This window comes from Diceros bicornis, chromosome 18 (assembly GCF_020826845.1).
Source record: "Diceros bicornis minor isolate mBicDic1 chromosome 18, mDicBic1.mat.cur, whole genome shotgun sequence".
NCBI classification, from domain to species: Eukaryota; Metazoa; Chordata; class Mammalia; order Perissodactyla; family Rhinocerotidae; genus Diceros; species Diceros bicornis.
In genome coordinates this window covers 212,498-230,431 of record NC_080757.1, presented here as the reverse complement: position 1 = coordinate 230,431, position 17,934 = coordinate 212,498, and positions in this window count along the sequence as shown.

The window sequence follows — 17,934 nt, the reverse complement described above, 5'->3', positions numbered from 1 at the left end:
GTTTGTGGTTTTTTTTGTGTGTGTGTGTGAGGAAGATTAGCCCTGAGCTAACATCTATTGCCAATCCTCCTCTTTTTTTGCTGAGGAAGATTGGCCCTGGGCTGACATCCGTGCCCATCCTCCTCTACTTTACAGGGGACCCGCCACAGCATGGCCTGACCGGTGGTGCGTAGGTTGGCGCCCGGGATCCGGAACCAGGGAACCCCAGGCCGCCGAAGCGGAGCCCTGGAACTTAACCGCTGTGCCACCAGGCCGGCCCCTGTGCTTTTTTTTTAATTAAAAAATTTAATTTTTATACAGTAAAAATGACCCCTTTCGGCGTATAGCTTTGACAAATGTACCCCCTCACGTAGCTGCCACCACAAGCAAGTTAGGGAACAGTTCATCACCCCACCTCCCCGCGCCCGCCCCGTCTTCTGCCCCCGATCGTCTGGCTCTCCAGGGGTCCTAGGGGAGGAGGCGTCGCGCGCCCTGGCGGTTGGCGCAGGGGCCGCGTGTGTCCGCTGTCGGCTCCGCGGGGGCCGTGGGCCGTGGAGGGGAAAGGCGAGAGGGAGGGGCCCCACCCTAGTCCAGTCCAGCAGTGGGGACAGTGGCCGGTGCCGGTCGTCCTGAGCGTGGGTTCTCACCACACGCTGCATGGACGGGGCTGCCGGCAGCCTCTCTTTACGGAGGAGGCTGAGGAACTTCCCGGGTCACACAGCTGGCAAGTGGCAGAGTCAGATTCCAACCCAGCCCTCCCTGCTCTGTCCCCAAGCATGGGACCCACTCCGCAGGGCACCCGAGAGGCTCCGTGGACATTTTCAGGTGCTGTGACCCCCCACTGTAGGGCTCCAGGGAGGCAGCGAGCTCCACCTCAGAATCCTTTTTGTGTGTGGAGGAAGATAAGCCCTGAGCTAATGTCCATGCCAATCCTCCTCTTTTTGCTGAGGAAGACTGGCCCTGGGCTAACATCCGTGCCCATCTTCCTCTACTTTGCATGGGACACCACCTCAGCATTGCTTGACAAGCGGTGCGTTGGTGCACACCTGGGATCTGAACCTGCGAACCCCGGGCCACCAAAGCGGAGTGCGCGCCCTTAACCGCTGCGCCATGGGGGCGGCCCTCCACCTCAGAATCCTAAAGGCCAGCCTCAACCGCCACCACCGCCTGGGGACCCGCTGTGTGCAGGGAGCTCGTGGGCTTGGCACCGCGGCTGCCTCCCCATGGTAGGAGTGGGAACTGAAGCCCCATGAGGGGAGGATCCTGTGAGGGTGAGTGACAGACTGAGAGTTTGAACCGCGTCTTCAGAGCTCTTGGCCCCTCCAGCTCTCCACCCCTGGGCCTCAGTTTCCTCATCTGTGAAATAGAGTTAAGGGGTACCAATAACTTCATCAAGTGTCCCAGCTGCTGATATTGGAGGCTGAGACCTGAGCAGGCCCTGCTGTGCTACCCCAGGCCAGCCGCAGGCCCTCTCTGGGCCTCACCTTCCCTCCCGCAGCCCCAGCCTCCCCTGGGCCCTTGGCTCTGCCAGGCCTGTGTGCAACGAGCTTGGGCAGGTGAGGATAGCTGCCCTGGTCACCTGCCCAACCTCCTTCCCACCTCGCCTGGACCCCGCTGCCCCCATGCCCACGCAGAGCCTTCACTTTCCCTTTGAATGCCCTTACTGTCCCTGCCTGATTAGAGGCACGAGGGGTGCTCATTGAAAACATTCACAATAAACAGAAAAATAATCAAGAAGATAAAAATCCCTCATAAACCTGCCTCCACAGTCCACGACTGTTCACAGTCTCCCTATGTGTCCTTCTGGACATCTTGTTCTCGTAGCCATTCATTCCTTCATTCATTCACTCTTTCACTCACTCATTCGCTTGCTTGTTCAGTGTTTATTGGGGAGCTACTATGTGTTCTAGATTCTGGGAACACCGTCGTAGATAAGGCAGACAAAACTGTTCGCGTGGAGCTCTCTGCATACAGATTTTTCCAACAAAAATGTAAACATATTGACTGTTTTGTAGTCTTTTTCTTGCATGTAACAATATACTATGAACAATTTCCTTTGTTAATGTATAGAAAACCACAGAATCATTCTTTAAGAATATTTTACATTTAATTTTTGCTTAGGTAATATATGCACGTTTCAGAAAGCAGAAGATGTGCAGGCACCACCGACAGTCCAGCTCACACCCGCCCCTTCCTCCCAGCTCTCTGCCTCCCTCACAGAAGCAGTTTTACTTGTTTCTTATTAAGTTTTCCCGTTTTCCACACATAAACCCAAGTCAACACAAATGTATATTCCTTCTTCCCATTTTTTATCCCCAAAAGTTAAGCGTGTCACTTAAGGGTGTGTCCTGGAGCTCCATCTGTGCCCGCACACCATCCCCATGCCCTCTGCAGCCGCGTGCTCTCTCGCTGAATGAGCATCGTGATGTTAACAGATGACGCACCCTAACCATTCTCTTTGACACGGTCCTTTACTGATGGCTATTTGGGTCATCCTTGCCTCGGCTGCTGCAGCTCCCATCTTAAGGATAAAGTGATTGTCTAACCAGTTCCCTGTTGCTGGGCATGTAGGTCCATTTCTAGTTTTTCGCCACATTGAGAGGAACGTGTTTCTACAGATGTTTTGCCCACCTGCACTGTCATCTTCCCAGATGACCTACGGCTGATAAGAAATGTTTACACATTGTGGTGTGTGGGGAAGCATTCTGGCTTACGCTGACTCGGCCTGAATTTGTGTGAACCGTGAAGCCTGGGGAGCACCCACTGCGCCAGCTTCACCCGTGACAGCGAAGGGTGCCCGTCCCCGCCCTGTGGGCAGGAGTGTGCTCTGGAGATAAGAGCGAATGGCCCTGCTGGTGACCCCGGGCGAATCTTCCTCCCACGGCTCACGTTGACCCGCTGGGCGCGTGCTAATCTGTAAACAAAACGTCTCCTTGAAACCTCGAGGAAAAAAATCCGTACCCCTGTCGTGCACGATTTGTGTTCTTTGCCCTGAAACGGGATCAACTGTGAAAACCAGGCTTCTCCAGAGAGCTCTCCTCGGTGAAGACCGCGCTTCCGGGCTGTCCTCGGCTCTGCTTGCAGGAAAACCCTTCCACGGCAGGCTAATGCTCGACCGCTGGCGGCGACGTGCCCGCAGCAGCGTCCGCCCAGTGCTCCTCACCCACGGCGCTGTGCTGCGCGGCGGGGCACTCGCCTCCATCCTCGCTCCACCCTGGAGCAGGGGTCACGCGGGTGAGGGGCTGGGCCGGGCTGTGCAGAGGCTGCTGGCAGGTGGTGGAGAGGGATCCAGGCCTGGGCGACGCTGAGTCCAGAGTCTGACACCCCGAGCAGAGGAAAAGCTGCAGGGCCGGTCTGCCTAACAGGAGCCACCTGAAGGGGGGTGGCGTCCTCCCAAGCAGCCCGCCCGGAGGCCCTCCCTCCTAGATCATCTGGAGTAGGTCAGGGGTCAAAAACGCAATGGGTGCAGGGCCCAGGCAGGGTACCTGACGAGGGAGATGGGCTGGGTGTCAGACAAAAGGGAGTGGTGTGGAACGTGGCAAAGTGGGGCCTGCCTGCTGCCCGCTGCGCTGGAGGGTCCATGTGGGAGGTCTGCTCAGGGGCTTCCGGTTCTTCAGGGGGAACTGGAAATCAAAGAATAAAGTGAGGCCTCCTGATGTTTAAAAGATGGCAAGTGATTCAAAAACACAATATATGTGTCTTAAATGGTTGGGGGAGGGAGAGAGAGAGGATCTGCCAGACTGCTAACAATTGATGGATCCAGATGAAGTCCATGTGCCTTTTCATTGCAGGATTCTGGCCATTTCTCTGGAGATGTAAATTTTTTCAAAATAAAAAATTGAGTGGAGAAAAAAGAGATAAAACCAATAGAATATGTGAATTTTGGTTAGATCCTGGTTCAAAAAAAAAATTGAGCCATAAAAGACATTTTGGGGATAATGGGGCACTTGACTCCGGACCGTGGTGGATGGCTGTGGACTTGTCACTCTCTTCTTAGGCGGCATCATTGCACTGCGGTTATGAGGAGAATGTCCTTGTTCTCAGGGGAACGTGCTGGGGTTAACAGCAGAAGCTTATGCTGTCAGGAACTCACCCTCAAACGATCCGCAACGCGGTCTGTGTCTCCCTGTGGCGGATGGAGAGCAAGAGCGCGGGCAGGCGTGCACGGTGCCGGTGGGCTGCAGCTTCCTGTGCTCTTGACATGTTTCATAGTAAAAATTTGGGAGAAAAAGCAACCATGGGGGTAAAACAAAACGTATGTGAGTGCTGGAAATGGCCCCCAGTTCCACCTGTCATTTAGCCCAGCTCACTCCGGCTGCACAGTGGGGAAACGGAGGCCTGAAGAGAAGCGGGGAGAGTCCTTTCCTTGCCGCTGATTTACCTTCCTCACAGTTCTCTCGCCCAGAGTGGGAGCTGGCGTCTGGGCTGGCGGCCGCCCGAGTCAGCGCTTCCTCCCCGTTGTCTTCTCTCTCCCTGACCAGAGTGCTAGCAGCCCCGTGCCGTGCTGGCTCCATTTTGCAGAGGTGGAGACTGAGGCCCAGAGGGGAGAACTGAATTGACTGAGTTGTACATCAACTTGGGGAGGGAAGCTGGTCCTCAGGGCCTCTCATCTTCCCTTCTGTCCCCAGAGCAAGAACACCAGCTTTGCTGTGTCACCTGAGGGAATCACGAAACCTCTCTGAGCACAGCTTCTGGGGAAGAGTTACTGGTAGGTGACGCACGAGAAGGCACCTGACCCGCTGCCCTGGACACGGTCGGTGCTGTCATGTGTCCCTCTGCCCCTGCAGTCCCTGAAATCTCTGCGCCCTAGTGCTTGTGCCCCCCCAGGCTGCCCTGCAGGACCATCGCCCCCGCCTCCACTCCTTCTCGCTCTCCAGCCTCAGACCCATCTAGCTGCTGTTCCCCAACCTCACTGCAGGTCTCTGTGTGTCTCCCCCTGTCACGGTTTGCCACAAGCCTGGGAGCCATCGTGTCACCTTTCTGGGCCTCAGTTTCCTCATCTGTAACACGGCAGTAATGGCCCCAACTCCTCAGGGCTTTTCTTCCTCATCAAACAGGCTTCCCTCTTCCTCCCTCAGCTTTAATGAGGTATCATCTACAGACAGCAAAATTCACTCATTTAAGTGTAAGCTGCATGATTTTTCAAAAGTGCATACAGTTATGTACCAACCATCACAAGCATCCTATAGAACATTCCCTTTACTCCCCAATTTCCCTTATGCCCCTTTGCAGGTATCCACCATTGCCCCCAGCCCCTGGCAACACTGGTCTGTTTTGTGTCACTGTAGAGTCGCCTTTTCCAGAATGGCATACAAACAGAGTCATCGCGAACCTTGCCCTTTCAGTCTGGCTTCTTGGGCCCAGCACGATGCACCCGACACTCGCCATGATCTGGCCCGGATCTGCAGTTCATCCCTTGCTCATGGATCGATATACCGTGATTTGTTTTTCCATTCGCAAGTTCGTGGACATTTGGGTTCTTTCCAGGTTTTAGTTGCAATGAAAAATAGCTGCTATTAGTATTTGCATACAGGTTTTTTGTGTGTAAGCATAGGTTTTTGTTTCTCTTGGGAGTGGAACAGCTGGGTCGTAGGTAGTTCTACAGTATATGTAATTTTGTAAGAGACTGCCAAGCTGTTTTCCAGAGTGGTCCTACCATTTTGCATTCCCACCGGCAAGGTGTGCAAGTTCCAGTTTCTGCACGTCCTGGCTGACACTGGAATTGTCAGTCTTTCGAATTGCAGTCATTCTGGTCGGTGTGGAGTGGAATCTCACCGCGGCTTTCATTTGCATCCCTCTCTGAGCATCTTTTCATATGCTTATTTGCCGTCTGGATATCTTCATTGGAGAGGTGTCTGTTCAGATCTTTTGCACATCTTTAATTGGGTGGTTTGTTTTCTTACTTTTTAATTGTAAGAACTCTTTGTATATTCTGGGTACAAGCCCTTTATCAGAGATGCGTTTTGCAAATCTCTTTTCTTGGGTTTGTGTTGAGAGTTAAACAACATTATAAACGCTGGGTGAGTGAGCGCTCTTGGCCTGAGTCTTCTCATTACACTGTTATCTGGTTACTCTACTTTGTCACTGTGGATGGAACAAGACCTCATGCCTCTCAGCCAGAAGTCCCAGGGCACCTGCCGACAGAGGCTCCTTGGTGCCAAAATCCCACCACTCAGGTCCCCTCTGCTGGATCTCCCGAGGGAGACGCAGCCTCCACTGAGGCCAGGGCGTCTCTGTGTTATTTGTTTATAATATTCATTTATCAAAACCAACCAGCTGGCCTCGGCTGCTTGGCTGGGCCCAGAGGCCTCGCCCTCCCTGCCCGCCTGCGGGTCACAGCATGTCCCTCCCCAGCCCGGCCCGCACCCGCGGCCCCTGTGTGCTGGGCATGCACAGACATGCACTCTCACTCGAGCCTCGCCATGGCACCAGGGATCTGAGCCCATGTGCCAGATGAGACACGTGAGGCTTGAAGAGGCTGTGTGGCTGCCCGAAGCCCGACAGCCCAGGATGGGGGGACTGAGACGTGATCGCAGGTTCTCTTGCACAGACACCGTCATTTGCTCATGCTCTTGTTCATCGAACATTCACCCGCTGGCACGTATTGCTGGGCTGAGCAGAGAACAGCTGGAGGCAAACAGGGACTATTTACTGAGCACCTGGCAGGTGCCGAGCACAGAGCTCCTCGTGAATTTTCTTACTCGAGGGAGTAGCTGTTATCATCCCATTTCACAGATGAGGAAACTGAGGCTTAGAGAGACCAAGCAACTCACTCAATAAATTGGTGGCAGAGCAGCATTTGAACCCAGGCATCCTGTCCCCTCAGCCTGAGTACTTGACTGCTGGGCCAGACTGAACTCAGGGCCTCCGTCCCTTCTGTGGACCTGCCCCAATCTGTGTGGCCAGCAGTGCTGGGGGCGCCCAGGCATGGCATGCGTGTGTCCTCACTGGCCATCACAGTACCTCCCGGAAGTCGGTCATGCCATCCCTGTTCCCCATGACGTGCCCCCTCTTTCCCCCTCAAGCTCACGGGGATGCCCGTCTGCACCCTCATCCATGTGGTGTGGCCTCTCTGACTGCCCCCCCATGGAAGCCTCATTCTTATCCATAAAGTCTTCCCCGTGGGAACAGGCTGCCTGAGACACCCTGCTGGGGCCCGGCGTGGGGAGGGCCTCGGCGCGAGGGCTGGCTGTGACGATGCACGTGCCCCAGCCAGCCCCCTCTGGAGTGTCTCTGCAGACACCCTCGAGGATGTCTGCCGGGGGACGTCCGGCGTGAAGGCGTGAGCCTGCAAGGCTCGCACACGCCCATGAGCAGGGGACCGCGGAGGGCGCTGGGGGAGGGCCATTCGGCAGATGCCGCGCGGCGGCTGTGAGAAGGCGAGGCCGCTCTGACTGGCTGAAGGGAAGGACACAGGGGACCCCAGGGGCTGAGAGGTCTCAGGGAGACGTGCAGCACAGTGAGAAAAGCGCGCACGGAGCCTAGTCCCTGCAGGGACACACGCGGCCAAGTCCTGGAGGCGCCTGGCGGCTGGGGGACCGAGGTGCAGACACTGCTGCTGCTACGCCTGGTCACCTTTTGAATTTGGAGCTGAAATTCCCCTCCTCTGGGAAGCTGTCTCTGCTTCTGCCACCTGAGGGCCTACCCACAGTGCTGTTCTGAGTGACGTAGAGGTCGGCCACAGGCCCCGCCCTGCTCTACGTCCAGGGCCCGAGAGTTCTTGGAGGGTGCCTCCCGCCAGCCCTTCCCTTGTCTGTCCTGGGTCAGACTGGACACCCCCGAGGGAAGGGCCTGGAGGAGGCTTGTCCTTCAGGGGAACCCACACGTCCAGCTCAAGGTCCTAGGTGGCCGCTGGCTTGGCCCTGATCCTGAGGCTCCTCCTGCCCTGGGGCCTCAGGAGGGGGCTGATTTCACAGCCAGGCCTCAGTGAGCTCTGACTCTGTGCCAGGCACATCCTCCTGCGCACCCTAACTCTTTACAGGGAGGAGCGGGGAAACCCCCACTTGACAGAGGAGGGCTGAGGCTCAGAGCAGGGAAGAAATCCCATAGCTTGCTGAGGGTGGCACAGTAGACGGAGGAGCCAGAACTCCCCCCGGAGGCTCTTGGCGCCCTTTGCGGGACACTGGCCTTCCACCCGTGGGGGCCTCGGCCTGCAGGAGCCTTTCTCTTGCCCTGGATGAGACTGGGGACCCAAAGACGCATCAGGCCCACCCAGTGTGATGAGGGCAGCACAGCGTTTTCAGGAGCCCAGGGGAGGGAGCAGTAATCCCCCTGGAGCCCCAGGGAGGGCTTCCTCGGGGAGGTGGTGCTCGCATTCAGCCTAGAAAGATGAGGTGGCTGAGAAACCCTTCAACTCAGCATGTTCCCCACGAAGCTCACTATCTTCTCTTCCCATACCTACTGCCCCGCCCCGTGTTATCTTTGTGATTGGCACCCTCCTCCTGAGCCCAGAGGAGGCTTCAAGCCTCCCCATCACCCTGGCCTCCTCTCTCGGCCCCCATCCCCTTCCAGCCAGCCACTAAGGCCTCTGAATCTGTCTCAGATCCTGCCCCCACCTTCCGTCCCCACACCTGTTCCATCTGGACTTGCTCTGGCCTCCTCACTGGAGGAGGAGGTCCCCACCAGGTGCCCTGCCCCGGAGACATGCTGACACACAGGAAAGGGTGGCAGGTGGCGCTGTGAATGGTCGCTGTCCAGGATAAATTGCAGAACAGGTGTGGAGGTTTTAAAAAAATGGCTGCAAGTTCTGTCATTCCTCCCATTGCGGGATTGGGCCCATGTCTCCTCCCCTAAACTGGAGGGGCTGCTTTGACCGACAGAGTAAGAGAAAAGTGACACTGCATGACTTCTAACACTCCGTCAGAAAGGGCCACAGAGCTTCTGCCTGGTTCCCCTCGGACATTCCAGCTTGATGCCCATCTGCCATGCTGTGAGAAAGCCCTGGCCAGACCCGGAGGCTGCACGTGGTGCTTCGTCCTCCCCCGCAGCGGGCCAGCCCTAGGGTCCTCCCAGCCCAGGCGCCCAGCATGGAAGTGAAGGGGCCTCCAGATGGATCCGGTGACAGAGACAGGCCACCCCTGCTGTGCCCCGAGCATCATAACGTGGTTGTCTCACACCACCGAGTTTAGGGGGGTTTGTAATGCAGCAGGAGATAAGAAGAGGGGATTTTGTGACTTTCTTCATCTCTGATCATCATTCCTTTCAACACACATCTGCTGGGACCTGTGAGGGGCTGGGGGCTGCAGAGGCAGCACTGGCTTGGAGCTTGGCCCCCAGTCAAACCCTGGAGCCACTGTCTACCCCTGCCCTGTGAAACAGCGTGGCTGGATTAGAACCAGGGAGCACTGGCTGCGACCATCTGCCTCCCACACACTGCTACACACACCCAGCCCCTGACACCACTGGACTCTGGAGTCTCAGGTCACTAGAGGGTGTCAAGTCCTGTGAGGAGCTCAGTTTGGGTAATCCAGGAAGGCTGCATGCGGGCGCTGGCTTGCTGCCCTCCTTCCCTGCCCCTGCACAGCCCCAACGACAAGCTCATCCCAGCAGCTCTGCCCTCTGTGGCGCCAGCTCTCAGTCGTTCACAGAACACCCCCGTGCGGGACACCTGAGCGTGCCAGACGAACATCTCTCCTGCCGCTTCTTGGCTCTCTAATCCCCAAGCACAGTCACCTCCAGACCCCGGGCAGTGGAAATCTATGCTTCGGAGGCAAAGGAAGCCGCTGGTCTGTGTGCGGGGGCGTCCTGGCCACCCGCCCCACCCGGGTCTAATCAGTGTGAGTCCCGGCACCGCACTGGGAGGAAAGGAATTCCCTCAGCGGTGGCCTTGAGGGCGTCCCAGCGACCCACCGCCCCTGCAGGGACAAATTCTTCTCTCCACCCAAGAATGTTTGCCCCCCTCCACAGGGCAGTTTCCCAAGATCAGCCACGTGAACCTCCTTTCTCCCCTGATCCGAGGAAGACCTGTTGGTTGCTGGGAAGGGTCTGGAGACGAGAACATGTTACAGGATGGGCTGGCTGAGCCTTTGCCCCTGGAACAGGCTGGGGGTGACAGCCAAGAGCACTGCGGGAGGCGGCGCTTCCGAGGGGCTGCAGCAGCACCCAGCGCCAGGCGGACCTCAGGCCATGGCTGGTCGGGAGGTTTCTCCTGAGGAGACACAGCCTCTGCTCGGAGTGAGGAGGAGGGAAATGCTCTGGGAAAAAAATGACATTTTATACCAATTTCCTGTTGATAGTGTTGGTCACAGCACTCTGCAGGGTACCATCCAGGACAGATCTTCGGCCTGACTTCGGGTCCAATGGCTGGACGGCCCCAGATATCTCCCCGCAGGCCCCTCGGAGAGGCCCTTGGCCTCAGGTCGTGCCCCAGCCCAGGCCTGGGCCAGCAGTGGACACACCCAGCATCCTCCCCACCCAGTCCTGCCAGGACCTGCCAACCGGAGTGGAGGCATGTCCCCTTTCTGCCTGCCTCGCAGCCGACCCAGGCCTGGGGACCCCTCCAGCCCCCTCACTGCCCGGCAGGGGTGCCGCCATGGCAGAGGAGGGACACTGCCGGACCCTGGAGTCCCACCCCGCTCTGTGCCGTGTGGCTCGGTGCCCCCAACCAGACGGCCGCCCCGGACTCTGCAGGGAAAGCTGGCTCAGGGAGGGGGCGGCAGCAGTGCCAGACGCAGCAGGGCAGCCGCGGCCGTGTCTTCATCCACACGGCCCTGGGGAGCGACTTGTGCCTTTTTTCCTGGACGTGCGGCTGGCAGGCCGGAGAGACCCCGAATGACTCAAGATCCTCTAAAAACACTCCATTTTTGGCCTTCCATGACCTGGTCCCACTGACCCCTAACGTCGCGTCCTTCCTCTCTCCTCCCCTCCCGCTAGTGCCCTAGCCACACTGGCCTCTTCATTTTCCCTTCAAGTTTACTCTTTACTTTCATTAACAGCACTACAAGGCTTATAAGAACAACAGAAGACAGCAGCCTCCTGCTCGCCCCCACAGGCAAACGGGAACGGAGCGCCTGCCGTGTGTCAGGCTCTGCTGTAGGCAGCGGGGACACCGTGTGGCCCACACGGACCAAGTCCTGCCCGCGCACAGCTGACACGCCAGTGTCGCCACCTCCAGCCCTGTTGGCTCTTCCTTCCCTAGTTCTCCCTCTTCTCATGAGCAATCACATGCCTGTATTGCTATTCCCTTTCTTCCTTTCTTTTCCGTTTCAGACAATTTTAGACAGGATCTGACGGCTTCCTATGGCAGCAGGTGAAGACTCAGTTCTCTACACGCGGATCCCTGCCTTTCTCCTCCCCCAAGTGCCCGCTCTCACTTCCTCACAGTGTTTGCACACATCAGCTTGTGGTGTTCACGATATGAGGGGTGTGTAGACGTCGCTCCCAGCTGGGCTGTGCGGCACTCTGTGACTACACGTTTCATTTTGTGTTGTTTGTTTCTCCAGGAGTTGATAATTGCCTTGTTTCCTTCTTGCGTGAAGCTGGGCGCTCAGGGGATCCTTTCAACGTGGAGACACGTGGCCTTTGGTTCCGAGAAGCTGGAAGGCATAACTGCTCTTTTTACAAACTCTTAACTCATTTTGTTTCCATCCCCATCCGCCCCTCCACGACCAGATGGCCCTCGCGCTTCCCAGGCTGAGCGTTTCCAGAGGGCTGTTGTGTCGGTGGTCTGGCTCCCTCCCCTGCAGACTTAGATTTCACGTTCCTCCACTCTGCTAAGTTGGTTACCATTTTTCAAGTCATTTTCCAGCTTCAAAAAACTTGCAGATTCATCTTGTCTCTGTCATTGACTTTCCTGTTCTTTTTGTTCATGTGAGTTTGTACCTTAAAGGTTTTTTTATTTTACTGTCATTTTAGTGGGGTTTTGGGAGGGAAGGGAGAAAAATATCCCTGTTCGGTTCATGGTTGACTAGAAGGCCCCCTCACCTTTCTCTGAGCACCTACAGTGTGCCATGGACTATTTTAAGTCAACCTCTACTCCCAGTGTCGCATGGCTCTTTTTTGTTACCCAAGTCTGAGTTCAGAAGATACCTCCTCCAAGAAGGCCTCCTTGACCACTCCATCTAATGGAGCCACCCCAGAGCCTCTGCCACGTTACGATGCTTTACTTTTGTTTAAAGCCCTTATCACTATTTGATGTTATTTAATATATTTACTTTCACTGACGTATTTGCCTTCCTTCTCAACCTCCTCCAGATTTACTCCATGAAGGCAGGGGCCTTGTCTGTCTTGTTCCTCACTGTCTCCACAGTGTCAGGCAGAAATAGATGCTCAGGAAATATATGTTGGATGGATGGATGGAGTTGAGCTTGGGATCTCCAAGAGGCAAACTTCAGCGTAACTTAAGGAAGAAGATGGTAATAGTCAGTTTCCTGGGAGTGGAAGACACTGCCAGTGAGAGAGTGGGACCCTCGTCAGGGGAGAGATGTAAGCCCAGGCTTGAGGATGGCTGTAAGGGGACAGATGTGATGATCGCCAAGGCCTGGCCGAGCCAAGTGATTGGCTCGAGGTCACTCAGCTACTTCCTGGGGGAGCCACGACACCCGTCACAGGGGAAGACAGCCCTTCACAGGCAGATATTGGGCTGTGCCAGGTCGTGGAGTCGGCCTCCTCTCTCTGGTTGTGTGATCCTGGGCATGTTGCTTGTCTCTGTGTCTGTGCTGTGTTCTCCCCTGGACTGTGGTGATAAGAAAGACTCCGAGGTTCTGTATTCCAGATAACAAGCATGAGCCTTCTAGTAAATGCTCGAGACACAGTGGGCTGTTCTGATGATCTGGGTTAAAAGCCTGATTTCATCCTCCCTGGTAGGGGCACCTGGGCAAGCTGCTTGAAGCCTTGGGCCTCAGTCTCCTCGTCTGTTAGATGAGGCTGTAACCACACAGGCCTCACCGGTTGTGTCCAGTTTTGGGCATGGAGTCAGCAGGGGTCAGTCAACACCTGGCCCCACCTCGCGGGCAGGAAATGGCACTCTCGAGGACCGGGACAGACAGGCTCCAGGCCGGGGACTCCTGGGATGCCCGGAGGCCTGGGCACCTGGACAGCGTCCCAGGGCAGCCGCAGGGTCTCTGTGCAGCTCGCAGGGCAGCGGGCAGCACAGGCCTGAAGGCTGCGTCAGAAGCACAGGTCTCGGTGTCTGTCCAGACAGCAGCAGCGGCTGCTCAAGGCAGCTTGTTTTGCTCAGAAGAAGGGTGTTGCAAACCTTTTCAGTGGACGCTTGGGCAAGAAGAGGCAGGGAAAACTCTCTCTGCACCTGACGGTTCCAGCAATGGCTCCACTGGTACCAGCGGCCCGCGGCACCCCTCTGAGCCTCGGTCTCCGCAGCTGTTAACAAACAGAGGCGATGATAACAGCATGCCCCTTGCTGCGGTGCTGTGAGCCGTCCTCCATTCCCCAATCGTTCCCTGAGCACCTGCTGTGTGCTGGGGACACTGCAGTAACCAAGGAAGAGTCGCTGACCCTGCAGCCTCCCTTGTAGTGAGCCGCGAGGTGCTGTGCTTCGCGGGGTCAGCACAGAGTAGGTGGGCTAGAAATGGTACTTGTAGTTTTGCTAGTGGAGCCATCTACCTCGTGTGAATTCACCCTTTGATGCTCCAGAGGGGCGACGATTTAAACAGAGCAGGTGAGGCTCCGCCCTCCTTTGTGGTTTTCTCCTTTGTACACTGCAACTTCAGAGCCTGACCCTGAGTAAGAGGCTCCCACCGCCCTCCAAGCTCCTCGAGGGTAATTTCTCAGTGCCCCTAAAGCACCACCTCTGGCCGGGCCGCCCAATGCTGGGTGGGAAGGAACCAGCCCCAGCCCCTGCTGTTGAGCAGTGCAAGTCCGATGCAGGGGCAGATGGGGCTGCAGCCACTAGCAGAGCAGGGGCCCCTGGTGAGAGGGGCTGGGGCACGTGCCCTGGGGAGGGCCGTGTCAGGGATAGCCTCCCCTCCTGGCTTCAGAACTGGGCCTTGAAGGGGAGTAGGAATGAGTCTGCGGAGAAGGCAGGGAAGCGCATGCCCAGCCGAAGGAAGAGCCTTTGCAAAGAAAGGTTCAGGGAGGAAATTTTGGGCTGGGAGTGGCTGGACTGGGGAGACATCTGGGGAAGTTCCTCACTTGGGGAGCCTTGGCCGGTTTGGAGCTTCGCCAGCCCTGTTTTGGAAGGTTCTCTCTGGCTGCAGTGTGGAGGAGCTGGGGGCAGGGAGCACAGGGAGGAGGAGGAGGAGCAGAGAGGGTTGCTGGCACTGCCCAGGGCCCCACAGAGTGACCAGCTCACGCCCAGCAGGACTGGTCACCAGAGGGCGCTGTGGGCCAGCAAGCCATGGGGGCGCCTGCGGTGACAGGGCGGTGTGGGCACAGCTGTGCACATGGAGCGTGGCTGTGAACATGCCTGAGACGGCGTGGCCACTCCCTGTGCACATGTGTGCACGTGCTTGTGCACCCTGCTGTGTTCATGAGTGTGTGCGTGTTATTTGGGGGTATGTGGACTTACACAGATGTGAAAGGGGGCACGTGGGGGTGGGACCATGCAAGGGTGTGAGAGCAAGCAGGTTCAAGGGGCGCATGTAGGTGAGAACAGGGGCCCACTTACCTCTCACTACTCCAGCTGTGCTCTTACTCACCTACAAACCATCCACCTCGGGGCCCTTGCACATGCTGTTCCCTCTGCTGGGCATGCTCTTCCCCCAGAATCCTCATGACTCCTTCACCTCCTCAGATCTGGGTTACACGTCACCTTCCAGGGAGGCCTCTCCCGACCTTCCTCTTTAAAATTACGGCCCCCACCTCCAGACGCACTCCCTGCTGCGACCCTCCTTGTCCCCATGCACTGATCCTCTGACGGTCTGTAATCTGACTCAGGCATTCTGCTCGTCTGGCTCGCCCACCAGGCGTCACCTCCCGAGGGCAAGTCCTGTTCAACTCTGTGCCCTCAGCTCAAGGCACACAGTGAGTGCTCAATGAGTGGTTGTTGAACGAATGAATGAATGAATGGACTTCCCCCGTCCTGGGCTCAGACCGTCTTCTCTCTCCAGCCCTCTGTCGCCCCAGCTCACACTCACATCCCGACTTTGGCCAGCCCCTTTCCACGCTGTGCCTCGCAGTTTCCGAGTGTACAGAGGGGCCTGTTTGGGACTTTTCTCCCGGGAGTCAGGGTTGGAGGCAGCCTGTTGTGGCCGTGTCAGACGCCCTCTGGTTTCCGAGGGTCGCGGAGGTCCCCAGCTTCTCAGTGCTCCTTAGAGGCAGAGGGAGGCCGGCAGATGTTGCTGCAGCCAGCTGGGAAGAGAAACAGGCGCTGCGGGGGTGCTCCCCGCCCGCAGCAGTGCAGCTCTGCCCCCCAGCCCGGCCTCACGCGGGGCCCCTTGCGCACCTCCCACACTCTCTAGGAGACTCGTGCTTGCTTCTCTGCCTGACAACTCCTACTGGTCCTTAAAGGCCCAGTCTCAAAGTCACCTCCTCTGAGGAGCCTTCCCTGACCTCACCCAGGTGGAGTCCGGCACCCTCCTCGGACTCTTGCTCATGCATCTATTTATAGCACCCCACACGGAGTTGTGTGACTCTCGGGCTGTCTGTCAGGCTCCCTGACTAACCGTCAGCTCCTCCGACTGGAGGGCCTCGTCTGAGTCAGGCGGGCGCCTGGGAGGCTGGCCTGGAACCAGAGTCATTTCGTAGATGTCTGTGGCATGCTTTCCGTCCTCCCTTTGTTCATTCCTCAAATATTTACTAGGCGCCTACTATGTGCCAGGCCCTGGGCTGTGCATCAGGAATGCAGCAGAGAAGGAGTTGGCAAGATTCCTGCCCCGGAAGGGCCCCCGGTCTAGAGGGAGAGCTGGGTTAAAAGCAGAGTCAACAGGAAAGGCACCGGCGGCACCAGTGCTGTGCAGAGAGTTAGAATGGATTTGGGGCTTGACGGAAAGGCCTCAGAGGGGAGTTCACTGAAGAGGAGACCTTCAGGATGAAAGGGAACCAGCCCCAGAAATCACGGTGGTGGCGGGGGAAGATGTTCCAGGCAGAGGGAACAGCAAGGGCAAAGGCCCTGAGGCAGGACCAGTATTGGTATGTCCAATGGGCAGCACTAAGACTCTTGAACATAGTGAGGAGCAGAGAGGACGAGGGGAGCATGGGAGGAGCAGAAGTCCCCGAGGTTGGCGGGGGCCGGAACCCAGACCACTCGCCGGATCAGGCCTGCAGTCCTGGTAGAGAGGCAGCTGCTGCCGGGTGCCCATTTGACACAAGGACGGGCAGCAGGTCTTGGGGTGAAATGACTGGCCTAAGGTCACACGGCCCATTTTGTACAGAGTGCTCTGGGCCACTCCAGACACCCAGGAGCGGTAAGGTTGCAAGGGCTTCCTGTAGGAGGTGGCCCACAGTGTGTTTACAAACATTTCCTGGGCACCTAGTGAGTGCCAGGCCCTGACCCAGCCACTGCCAAGCCTGACCTCATGAACCAGTTTCAGAGAGGCCTCATTGTCCCCATGGGCCAGGTGAGTAACCCGGGCAGGGAGCTGCTCAGTGACCCTGTGCAGTGGCAGAGTTGGCACTGGAACCCATACCTGAGTCCACAGCTCATGACTTCCTGCCCACTGCCTGGAAAGGGTGAGCGGGGGATGCAGGAAGAGAATAATGGTAATTATGAGGTCTCCCTCTTATCTCATCTGGCCCTCCCCATCACTGTGTGGGCAGGTCCCGCGGGGAAACCCCCTGTTTTATAAACACACAAGCAGAGGTCATCCCCCTGCTCTAAGCATTTCTGGCAGGTGGTTGCACCTGCTTCCCACAGGTGAGCACTGGAGTAGGACACACTCATGCCTGCTGGAGGTGAGGGACTGACCCCTTGACCTTTGCCAGGCGCTTCCTGTCCTCACTAGCCCGTGGCTTTCCAACCGAGTCACCTGGTCTCACTGCCAGATTGGTCAGTAGCTCCTGAAATCCCTGGAGGCCTGGCCCGGTCTGGCCACTGTATGGATGAGCCGACTGAGACCCCACGCGGGAAGGAGAGAACCTACGGAGGGAGCCGGGATGAGACCCTGGTCAAGGCTTGCCAAGTGGAGTAAAATGCATTGAAATACCATTTTCCTCCCTCCGAGACTCAGTTTCCCCATGGGTAGAACGGAGGGCAGTGACGACACAACCATTAAAACTACCTTTACTGACTTCTCCCGGGGTACCCCACGTTCACAACTGTATCACCACCCGCAGCGCGGCGCCGACACTGGGTGGGCGCTCGCTGGCTGTTTGCTGAAGCGCACAGCCGGGCATTGTGCTAAGCCCTTTGCGACATTCAGTCAACAAACGTTTACCGAGTGTCCGCGAAAGCCCGGGCCCCTTCTCACCGGCGCGCCAGGCTGTAGGGCTATGATGGTCACTCTTACAGGGGCGAAAACGGGGGCCCGGGGGCTACCTGACCTGCCCAAGGTCATCCCGCTAGCAAGCAGACAGTCGGGGTCTGAACCCAGGTCTCACCCCGGCGGGGCCCTTTTAACCCCTCCGCAGGCCCCGTCTGCACACACTTCTCGCAGTGGGTGGCCCTGGGGCCACCCGAGAGGATCTGTGGCTTCTCCGGATGAGGCACCGGCGAGGCTCGCGCGGGCTCTGCGCGCCGGGGACCGGGGGGCGCGGAGGCGCGGGGCGCGGGGCCGAAGGCGGGGCGCGGGATCGGGCAGGGGCGCGGGGCGCAGTGCCTGACGCAGGGCGCGGGGGTGGGGGCCGGACAAGGGCGCGGGGGTGGGGGCCGGACAGGGGCGCGCGGCGCGGGGTCGAAGGCAGGGCGCAGGGCCGGGCAGGGGCGCGGAGCGCGGGGCGCGGGGCCGGGCAGGGGCGCGGGGCCGAAGGGAGGGCGCGGGGCACGGGGCTGGAGGCCGGGGGGCACCTGGCTCTCCCGGGAGGGGCGGAGCCCGGCCGGCCCCGGTTTCCCGGGTGGAGGCGGGCTTGACAGGCAGCGGGAGGAGCCGGATCCGGGCCCGCGGGGGCGGAGCTCGCGCTTGA